At 45.7% G+C, this 11,632-nt stretch overlaps 1 pseudogene; it reads right to left on the bottom strand.

The window, feature by feature from the left end:
* LOC128124430 (zinc finger protein 420-like) overlaps positions 1-11,632 on the bottom strand; it is a 35,251-nt pseudogene that overhangs the window by 9,129 nt on the left and 14,490 nt on the right.

Genomic DNA, 11,632 nt, shown 5'->3' with positions numbered 1-11,632 from the left:
ACCATAGGGAAAGACATCCACAGCAGAACTACAGATCCGGCTTCCTTATGAACAGCAGAGAAACTGCTCGCACCCCGGTCCCTCCCCTCCCGTGTCCCAGCCCCGCAGCTCCTCTGACCTGGGAGGTTCCAGGGCCGCCGGGCTGCGGTTCCCGCCACTGCGCTGCTGACTGGTGACTTTCCTAGGCCGCCCCGCGCGGCGACTGCGGCTCCGGGGAGGTTTCGTGTCCCCGCGACACCCCGCCGTGTCCTCCTCACCCGGGTCTGCACCATGAGAATCCCCACCGTGCCAGCCCCCAAGCAACGACAGGGATGGGCATTCGGTACTGCTGGCTTTGGTTCCTCTCCAACTTCCCCGGCTCACATTGTGTCCCAGTTTTCGTTTACTTCAGTCCTCCAACCCCTCCCACGCTTTCGCTTCCTTTACACCCAGCCAATGGGCCACATCTTCCCAACAGCTGTTTCCTGCTGTGTGTCCCCGCCTCTGTGAGCCCGGTCCCTCCCACTCGGTCTCAGGCTGCCTTCCACACAGCTCCAGCTGTCAGGCTGCCCTGGACCTGCTCTGCACAGCCTCCCCACATGCTTGCTGCCAGCCTAGACCAGAACTGCATCTATGAGAACGCTGCACCCGGATATCTGAGCCCCACAGTGAGTCTGAACCCTTCGGATAAAAGACAGGCAGCCAAACCTCAACTTGACTACCAGCCTCCTGGTCTACAACTTACACAAAACGATAATAGGCTAAATTAAGATGCCAGCGTCCCATCTCCAACACAAACCTGACAAGCCAACTCAAAATACTGCAACTGTGCCTTGGGGAGAGACATTTCGGGAACTTGGGTTTTGAAATGAAATAGGTGTCTCCAGAAGTTGGTGGTCTGCCCATTGCTAACAGCCCAGTGCTGAGTTCGTTCCGCGCTGTACCGCTCTCACCACTAGATGGTGGTCTTGTCATTAAACTAACTCAAACAAGTTCGTTTGGGAGTAACGCTAATGGCGCTTTTACATAAAATATAAGAAAAAAAAATTTCACTGCAGTGGTGAATGCAAGAGACTATTGGCTGCCCGGATGCAGAAAATAAGGTGTGTGATCCAAACCCTAAAAACGCCAGTTACAGCATCCCATCTGTGGTTCTGGGAACACTGGGAGGAGGACAAGAAAAGGGAATAAGAAGGGAAAGGGGAGGAAGGAGTCCATACAGTTATTGTAATCAGTAACCAACAGAAACTGTACTGACCTGCGTTGACCTCACACTAGACCACAATCAGTCTAGGAAAGGGAAAGGCTCGCAGGGCACACCCTTTACGCCTCAAATGTTGGCAATGGATGGATTATAGAAGAATCACTGCCTTTAGCTGTAGTCCTCTGCTGAGCCAACCAGGATCCAGCACATAGCTCCAAACCCACAGTCTCAATGTGGCCCTGGTCAATCTCAGTGTGTCCCAAGCAAAATGAATGGAGATGAACACAACAGAGAGATTAGTTGGAATTGTGGAGCAGGATAGCAGAGAGGTAGGAAGTGAGAATGGACAATATTTGAGGCACATACACAGAGTGTGTCTATATAATGGTGTGTGTGTGACAGACCAAGAGACACACACAAAGAGAACTAATAATAGAATTTTTAAATTCTTTTTTATTAAGATATTTTCTATTCATTTTACATACCAACCACAGATTCCCCAGTCCTCCCTCCTCCCGCCCCCAGCCTCCCCCCCAACCCACCCTCCATTCCCGCCTCCTCCAAGGCAAGGTCTCCCCTGAGGAGTCAGCAGAGCCTGGTACATTCAGTTGAGGCAGGTCCAAGCCCCTCATCCCTGCACCAAGATTGCACAAAGTGTCTCACCATAGGCACTAGGCTCCAAAAAGTCAACTCATGCACTAGGGACAGGTCCTGATCCCACTGCCTGGGGGCCCCCCTAAACAGTTCAAGCTAAACAACTGTCTTGCTTACCCAGAGGGTCTAGTGCTGTGGGATGTTCTGTATGGCAAATGCGTTGCTCTGATTGGTCAATAAATAAAATACTGATTGGCCAGTGACTAGGCAGGAAGTATAGACGGGACTAACAGAGAGGAGAAAAGAAAGAACAGGAAGGCAGAAGGAGTCACTGCCAGGACAAGCAGCATGTGAAGATGCTGGTAAGCCACGAGCCACGTGGCAAGGTATAGATTTACGGAAATGGATTAATTTAAGCTGTAAGAACAGTTAGCAAGAAGCCTGCCACAGCCATACAGTTTGTAAGCAATATAAGTCTCTGTGTTTACTTGGTTGGGTCTGAGCAGCTGTGGAACTGGCGGGGTGACAAAGATTTGTCCTGACTGTGGGCCAGGCAGGAAAACTCTAGCTACAGTCTAGTCCAGTTCCATGGGGGTTCCATAGCTATTGGTTCACAGTTCATGCGTTTCCACTAGTTTGACTAGTTGTCTCTGTGCTTTTTCCAATCATGGTCTCAATATCTCTTGCTCATATAATCCTCCTCTCTCTCATCAACTAGACTTCTGGAGCTCCACTTGGGACCCGGCTGTGGATCTCTGCATCTGCTTCCATCAGTCACTGGATGAGGGCTGTATGATGACAGTTAGGGTATTCAACCATCTGATCACCAGAGTAGGTCAGTTCAGGCACCCTCTTGACTATTGCCAGTAGACTATGGTGGAGTCATCCTTGTGGATTCCTGGGAACAGCCCCTAACACTCTGCTTCTCCCTATTCTCAAGGTGTCTTGATTTATCATGGTATCTCTTTCCTTGCTTTCCCACCATGCTCCCGTTCCAGCTCGAACCTCCCACTCCTCTAAGCTCTCATCCCCCGTTCTTTGTCCTTCATTACCCTCCTCACCCTCAGTTTGCTCATGTAGATCTCATCCACTTCTCCATCATTGGGCAATCCATGCGCTCTTTCTAGGGTCTTCCTAACTAGGTAGCTTCCCTGGAGCCATGGATTGAAGTCTGGTCATCTTTTGCTTTATATCTAGTATCCACTTATGAGTGAGCACATACCATGTTTGTCCTTCTGAGTATGGGTTACCTCACTCAGGATGATATTTTCTAGTTCTATCCATTTGCCTGCAAACCTCATGATGTCATTGTTTTTCTCTGTGGAGTAGTACTCCATTGTATATATGTACCACATTTTCTTTATCCATTCTTCAGTTGAGGGGCATCTAGGTTGTTTCCAGGTACTGGCTATTACGAATAATGCTTCAATGAACATAGTTGAACATGTGTCCTTGTGGCATGATTGAGCATTCCTTGGGTATATGTCCAAGAGTGGTATAGCTGGGTCTTGAGGAAGATTGATTCCCCATTTTCTGAGAAATTGCCATACTGATTTCCAAAGTGGCTGTACAAGTTTGCATTCCCACCAACAGTGGAGGAATGTTGCCCTTGCTCCACATCCTCTCCAACATAAGCTTTTTGATCTTAGCCATTCTGACAGGTGTAAGATGGTCACATACATAGCCCAGAGATGGATAAATAGATGAGATCTACATGAGAAAAATGGAAGTGTGTGTGTGTGTGTGTGTGTGTGTGTGTGTGTGTGTGTGTGTGTGTGTGTGTAGGGGGGTAATGGACAAGGAATGGAAGATGAGAACATAAGAAAATGGGAGGTTTGAGCTGGAACAGGTGTAGCATGAATCTTAAAGAGTCTTATTAATAAAATCAAACCTGAAGCCAGGTATTGGGGTGAATGCTGGAAGATCAGAGAAGCAGAACAAGCCACAGCTACCTCACCTAGCCAGATCTTCAGCTGATCCTGTTTCCTCAGACTGGATGCCTCTGAGTCCTCATTCAGAATGAATCTCAGCTGAACTGCTGCTTAAAAGCCTGAAAGCTTAACCAGCCAAATGCTTCTAGTTTCTGGTCTCCACGCCTTATATATCTTTCTGTTTTTGCCATCACTCCCTGGGATTAAAGGCTCACTTCTTGGGATTAAAGACATGTGTCACCATGCCTGGATGTTTCCAATGTGGCCTTGAACTCACAGAGATCCAGAAGGATTTCTGCCTCTGGAATGCTGGGATTAAAGGTGTGTGACACCACTGCCTGTCTTCTATGTTTAATATTGTTGCTGTCCTGTTCTCTGACCCCAGGTAAGTTTATTAGGGTGCACAATATTTTGGGGAACACAATACCACCACAATCAGGACAGAGTGGGAAAGCAAGGAAAGAGATACCATGATAAATCAAGACACCTTGAGAATAGGGAGAAGCAGAGTGTTAGGGGCTGTTCCCAGGAATCCACAAGGATGACTCCACCATAGACTATTGGCAATAGTTGAGAGGGTACCTGAGCTGGCATACTTTAGTAATCAGATGGCTGAATACCCTAACTGTCATCATATAGCCCTCATCCAGTGACCGATGGAAGCAGATGCAGAGATCCATGTCCCGGTGCCAGGCAGAGCCGCAGGAGTCCAATTGATGAGAGAGAGGAGGAATTTTATGAGAAAGAGACATCAAGATCATGATGGGAAAGTGTACAGAGATGACCAGCCAAACTAGTGGAAACCTATGAACTATGGACCAATACCTGTGGAACCCCCATGAGACTGGACTAGGCCCTCTGAATATGCAAGACTATTGTTTAGCTTGGGGCACCCCCAGTTAGGGGGATCAGGATCCATCCCTGGTGAATGAGCGGATTTTTTGGAGCCCAATGCCTAAGATGTGACACTGTGCAACCTTGGTGCAGGGAGGAGGGCCTTGGACCTGTCTCAACTGAATCCACTAGGCTCTACCAACTCCCTATGAGAGATCTTGACTGCAGGAGGTGGGAATGGGGAGTGGGTTGGGGGGAAGGCTGGGGGGTGGCAAGAGGGATGAGGGGGGACCCGTGGTTGGTATGTAAAATGAATAGAAAATTTCTTAATAAATAAATAATTATTCCAAATCATATAATCTGAAATTTGTTGACAAGGGTAAGACATCCACGGCAGAAATTCAAAGCCAGTTTTCTTATGTTCAGCAGAGAAACTAATCCAACCTTGGTGCCCTTCCCTCCTGTGTTCCCACCCAGCATTTCCTGCTACTGTGCTGTTGACTGGTGACTTTCCCAGGACTCCTGGCCTGGAATATGTGGCTGTGAGTAGTTTTCGAATCCCAAGGAGTATCTGGCCTTATCCTTTGCAGCCAGGTCTGCACTGAGTGATTCCTCACTTTGCAAACATGGAAGATCAGTTTGGTCCTTGACATTTATGGCTTTTGCTCCACAGTGCAACTTCCCAGTCCTCACTTGGTATCCCCAAATTCAATCGCTTTGATTCCTCTAGCTTCTTCCACTCTAAGGTCTTCCCCTACACTGCACCCCAATGCACCAGTTCCTCACACTCGGTCTCAGGCTGCCTTCCATGCATCTGCAGCTGTCAGGCTGCCCTTGACCTGATATACACAGCCTCTCCACATTCTTGCTGTCAGCCTAGACCAGAATTGGATCTAGGATGATGCTGCATGCCAATATCTGACCCCATAGTGAGTTGTGATCCCTTCAGATAAAAGACAGGCAGCCTAATCTCTACATATTTAAACAAATGATCACAGGCTAAATTCAGATGCCAACCTCCCAATGTTAACACATGACAAACTGAAACCAAATACTGCAATTGTGACTTGGGGAGACACATTCCAGGGACTTGGATTTTGAAAAGAAAAAGGTGTCTCAAGAAGTCAGTGGTCAGCCCATTGCTAACAGCCCAGGGCTGAGTTCATGCCGAACTGTACTGCTTTCACCACTAGATGGTGGCCTTATCATTTTACTATCAAACAAGTGGTTCTTTTGTAACTCATGCTAAATATGCTTACACACACACATACACACACACACACACACACACACACACACACACACACACACACACACTAACCCCAGGAGGATGCAGGGAACCTTGCTGTCACAGATGCAGAAAATAAGTAAGGTATGTGGTCTCAGTCCTAAAATTGTCAGTTACATCATCCCATCTATGGCTCTGGGAACACTGAGGAAGAAGAGGAGGAAAAAGAATAAGAATGGAAAGAAGAGGAAGGGCTAAGACATGCCATTCTTTAGACTCCACACAGCTGTTGTAATCAGTAACCAACAGCAACTGTACTGACCTGCCTGGACCTCACACTAGACCACAATCAGTCTAGAAAAGGGAAAGGCTCACAGGGCCCACCTTTTACCTCTCAAATGTTGGCTGTGGTTGGATTGTACAAGAAGAATCACTGCTTTTAGCTGTAGTGCTCTGCTGAGCCCACCAGGCTCCAACACATAGCTCCAAACCCACACTCTCACATGAACCCCTGGTTAATCTCAGGGGATGCCAAACAAAATGAATGGAGATGAGCACTATAGACAGATTTGTTGGAATTGTAGATCAGGATAGCAGAGAGGTAAGAGGTGAGAGTGGACAGTGTTTGAGGTATGCTCAATTATACCACAAGGACACTTGCTCAACTTTGTTCATAGCTCATTATTTGTAATAGCTGAAGCCTGGAAACAACGTAGATGCCCCTCAACCAAAGAATGGATAAAGAAAATGTGGTACACCAGGTGGTGGTGGTGGTGCACATCTTTAACCCCAGCACTCGGGAGGCAGAGCCAGGCAGATCTCTGTGAGTTAGAGGCCAGCCTGGTCTACAGAGTGAGATCTAGGACAGGCACCAAAGCTACACAGAGAAACCCTGTCTTGAAAAAAACAAAAAAAAAAAAAAGAAAGGAAAAGAAAATGTGGTACATTTACACAATGGAGTATTACTCAGCGGTAAAAAAAACAGTGGAGTGACATCATGAAATTTGTAGGCAAATGGGTGTACCTAGAAAAAAAATCACTCGGAGTAATGTAACCCAGACCCAGAAAGACAAACATAATATGTGCTCACTCATAAATGGATATAAGATGCATATCAAAGTATATCCAGGCTACAGTCTACAACCCCAGGAAAGCTAGGTAAAAAGGAGGACCCTAAGGGACAAGCATGAAGGGCCCCAGGAAGGGGAAATAGTTAAATTCTCCTGGATCAACTGGGAGGGAGTAGAAGGGAGGAGAAGGGGATGGGAATATGAGGGATCAAGATGACCAAGTTAGGGGAATGATGGAAAGGGAGAGCAATAAAGAGATACCTTGAGAGTAGGAGTCATTTGGGATTAGGGAGAAACCTGGTGCCAGGGAAATTCCCAGGAATCCACAAAAGACACCTAGCAATGGTGGAGAGGGTGCCTGAACTTGCCTTTTCCTGTAATCTGATTGGTGACTACTCTTATTGTCACCACAAAACTTTCATCCAGTAACTGATGGAAGTAGATACAGTGATCCACAGCACTGGACTGAGCTCCTAAAGTTCAGTTGAAGAGAGGGATGAAGGGCCATATGTGCAAGGCAGGGTGGGGGTGGGGGGTCAAGATCATGATAGGAAAAACCACAAAACCCACTGACCGAAGCTAGTAGGAGCTCATGGACTCTAGACTGACAGTTGGGGAATTTGCATGGGAGCAAACTAGGCCTTCTAAATGTGGGTGACAGCTGTGTGGTTTGATCTGTTTGTGGGGCCCCTGGTAGTGTGACCAGGACTTATCTCAGGTACATGAACTGGCTTTTTGGAGTCCATTACCTATAGTGGGATACCTTGCTGAGCCTTGATGCAGGGAGGAGAGGCTTGATCCTACCTCAACTTGGTATGCCAGAATTTGTTGACTTCACAAGGGAGGTCTTATCCCCTCTGAGGTGTGAATGAGGGTGGGATGGGAAGAAGTCGGGGAATTGGAGAAGGGGAGGGAGAGGGAACTGGGGTTTGTATGTAAAATGAAAATTTATTTTATTTTTTTCCTGTCTCTTGTATTATCTTACTTATTTTTTTTCATTTTTCTTTACTGAGAAATTTTCTACTCACTCCACATACCACCCACAGATCCCACCTCCTCCCTCCTCCAAACCCCCATCCCTCTCTCCCAAGTCACCCCACATCACTCAAATCGAGGTCTCCCATGGGGAGTCAGCAGAGCCAAGCACACTGAGCCTAGGCAGGTCCAAGCCCCTTCCCACCGTACCAAGGCTACGCAAAGCACCACACTGTAGCTAGAGTTTTCCTGCCTGGCCCACAGTCAGGACAAATCTCTCTCACCTGCCAGTCCCACAGCTGTCAGACCCAACCAAGTAAACACAGAAACTTATATTGGTTACAAACTGTATGGCCATGGCAGGCTTCTTGCTAACTGTTCTTACAGCTTAAATTGATCCATTTCTATTAATCTATACCTTGCCACGTGGCTTGTGGCTTACCGGTACTTTACATTTTCCTTGTCCTGATGGCGGCTGGCAGTGTCTCCCCCACCCAGCTTCCTGTTCTCTCAATTCTCCTCTCTGTTAGTCCCACCTATACTTCCTGCCTGGCCATGGGCCAATCAGTGATTTATTTATTGACCAATCAGCAACACATTTGACATACAGACCATCCCACAGCACCACACCATGGGCACTGGCTTCCCAAAAGTCTGCCCATGCACCAGGGACCATTCCCGATCCCCTGCCTGTGTGTCCCCCAAACAGTTCAAACCAAACAACCATCTTCCGAATCCAGAGGGTCTAGTCCAGTCCCATGGGGCCTACATAGCCACTATTCTACAGTTCATGGGCTTCCACCAGTGTGGCCGGTCATCTCTGAACATCCTCCCATCATGATATCCATGTCCCCCACATGCAGAATCCCTCCTCTCTCTCATTAATTGGATGCCTGGAGCTCAGCCTGGTGCCTGGCCATGGATCTCTGCATCTGCCTCCATCAGTCACTGGACAAAGGCTCTATGATGACAGCTAGGTTATTTGCTAGACCGGTCACAGGAGTAGGCCAGTCCAGGCACCCTCTGGACCACTGCCAGCATACCAAGGTGAGGTCATCCTTGTGGGTTCCTGAGAGTCTCCCCAACACCCTGCCTCTTCCTATTCCCATGAAGTCCTCATCTATCATGGTATCTCCCTCCCTGCCCTCCTGCTCTGTCCCTGTTCCAGCTCGACCCTCCCATTTCCCTATGTTCCCATCCCCTACTCCTCGCCCTCTGCCACCCCTCTCACCCAGTCCGCTCATGTAGATCTCATCCACTTCTGCTTCGCTTGGCCATTCATGTGTCCTTCTCAGGGTCTTTCCCTGTTAGCTAGCCTCTCCGGAGCTGTCAGTTCCAGTCTGGCCATCCCTTCCCTCACATCTTGTATTCACTTATGAGTGAGTACATACTATATTTGTCCTTCTGAGTCTAGGTTACCTCACTCAGGATGATTTTTTCTAGTTCCATGCATTTGCCTGCAAATTTTATGATATCATTGTTTTTTACTGAGCAGTATTCCATTGTGTATATGTGCCACATTTTCTTTATCCATTCTTCAGTTGAGAGGCATCTAGGTTGTTTCCAGGTTCTTGCTATAACAAATAATGCTGCTAAGAACACAGTCGATCATGTGTCCTTGTGGTATGATTGAGAATTCCTTGGGTATATGCCCAAGAGTGGTATAGCAGGGTCTTGATGAAGATTTATTCCCAATTTTCTGAGAAACTGCCATACTGATTTCCAAAGTGGCTGTACAAGTTTGCATTCCCACCAAGAGTGGAGGAGTGTTCCCCTTGCTCCACATCCTCTCCAACATAAGCTGTCTTCCGTGTTTTTGATCTTAGCCATTCTGACAGGTGTAAGATGGTATCTCAGAGTTGTTTTGATTTGCATCTCCCTGGTGACTAAAGATGTTGAGCAATTCCTTAAACGTTTTTTAGCCATTTGAGCTTCTTCTGTTGAGAATTCTCTGTTAAGCTCTGTAGCCCATTTGTTAGTTGAATTGTTCAGTATTTTGAAGTCTAGCTTTTGGAGTTCTTTATATATTTTGGAGATCAGCCCTCTGTCAGATATAGGGTTGGTGAAGATCTTTTCCCATTCTATAGGCTGTCATTTTGCTTTATTGACCATGTCCTTTGCTCTACAAAAGCTTCTCAGTTTCAGGTGGTTCCATTTATTAAGTGTTTCTCTCAGTGTCTGTGCTATTGGTGTTATATTTAGGAAGTGGTCTCCTGTGCCAATTCATTCCAGACTACTTCCTCCTTTCTCTTCTATCAAGTTCAGTGTAACTGCATTTATGTTGAGGCCTTTGATCCACTTGAACTTGAGTTTTGTGCATGGCAACAGATATGGATCTACTTGCAGTCTTCTACATGTTGACATCCAGTTATGCCAGCAGCATTTGTTGAAGAAGCTTTTTTTCCCCCATGGTATGGTTTTGGCTTCTTTGTCGAAAATCCCATGTTCATAGGTGTGTGGATTAATGTCAGGGGTCTTTAATTCGATTCCAATGGTCCATGTGTCAGTTTTTATGCCAGTACCAAGCTGTTTTTATTACTATAAGCTATAAAGTCAGAGCTTGAGGTCAGGGATTGTGATGCCTCCAGAGGTTGCTTTATTATACAGGATTCTTATAGCTATCCAAGGTTTTTTGTTTTTCCATACAAAGTTAAGTATTGTTCTTTCCAAGTCTGTGAAGAATTGTCTTGGGATTTTGATGGGGATTGCATTGAATCTGTAGATTGCATTTGGTAAGATTGTCATTTTTACTATGTTAATTCTACCTATCCATGAGCATGGGAGATCTTTCCATTTTCTGATATCTTCTGCAATTTCTTTCTTCAGAAACTTAAAGTTTTTAATCATACAGGTCTTTCACTTGCTGAGAGTTACCCCAAGGTATTTTATATTATTTGTGGCTATTGTAAAGGGTGAATTTTCTCTGATTTCTTTCTCAGCTCCTTTTTCATTTGTATATAGGATGGCTACTGATTTTTTTGAGTTATCCTGCCACCTTACTGAAGGAGTTTATCAGCTGTAGTAGTTCCCTGGTAGAATTTTTGAGGTCACTTATGTTTACTATCATATCATCTGCAAATAGTGAAAGTTTGACTTCTTACTTTCCAATTTGTATCCCCTTGATCTCCTTTTGTTGTCTTATTGATCAAGCTAGAACTTCAAGTGCTATGTTGAATAAGTATGGGGAGATTGGACAGCCATGTCTTGTACCTGATTTAGTGGAATCACTTTGAGTTTCTCTCCATTTAACTTGATGTTGGCTGTCAGGTTGCTGTAATTGCCTTTATTATGTTTAGGTATGTTCCTTGTATTCCTGATCTCTATAGAACCTTTATTATGAAGGGGTGTTGGATTTTGTCAAAGGCTTTTTCAGCATCCAAGGAGATGATCATGTGTTTTTTTTCTTTCAGTTGGTTTATATGGTGTATTATATTGACAGATTTTCATATGTTGAACCATCCTTGTATCCCTGGAATGAAGCCTACTTTGTCATGGTGGATAATTTTTTTGATGTGTTCCTGGATTCAGTGAGCCAGTACTTTATTGAGTATTTTTGCATCAATGTTCAGGAGGGAGATTGGTCTGTAATTCTCTTTCTTTGTTGCATCTTTTTGTGGTTTGGGTATCAGGGTAACTGTAGCCTCATAAAGAGAATTTGGTAATGTTCCTTCTGTTTCTATTGTGTGGAACAGTTTAAAGAGTATTGGTATTAGCTTTTCTTTGAAAATCTGGTAAATTCTGCACTGAAACCATCTGGTCCTGGGATTTTTTTGGTTGAGAGACTTTTAATGACAATTTCTATTTCCTTAGGGGTTAT

This window comes from Peromyscus californicus, unplaced genomic scaffold (genome assembly GCF_007827085.1).
Source record: "Peromyscus californicus insignis strain IS unplaced genomic scaffold, ASM782708v3 Scaffold_4__1_contigs__length_199733344, whole genome shotgun sequence".
Classification (NCBI taxonomy): Eukaryota; Metazoa; Chordata; class Mammalia; order Rodentia; family Cricetidae; genus Peromyscus; species Peromyscus californicus.
The sequence above is the reverse complement of the archived record's forward strand: the minus strand, read 5'-3'. Positions and strand labels throughout refer to the sequence as shown.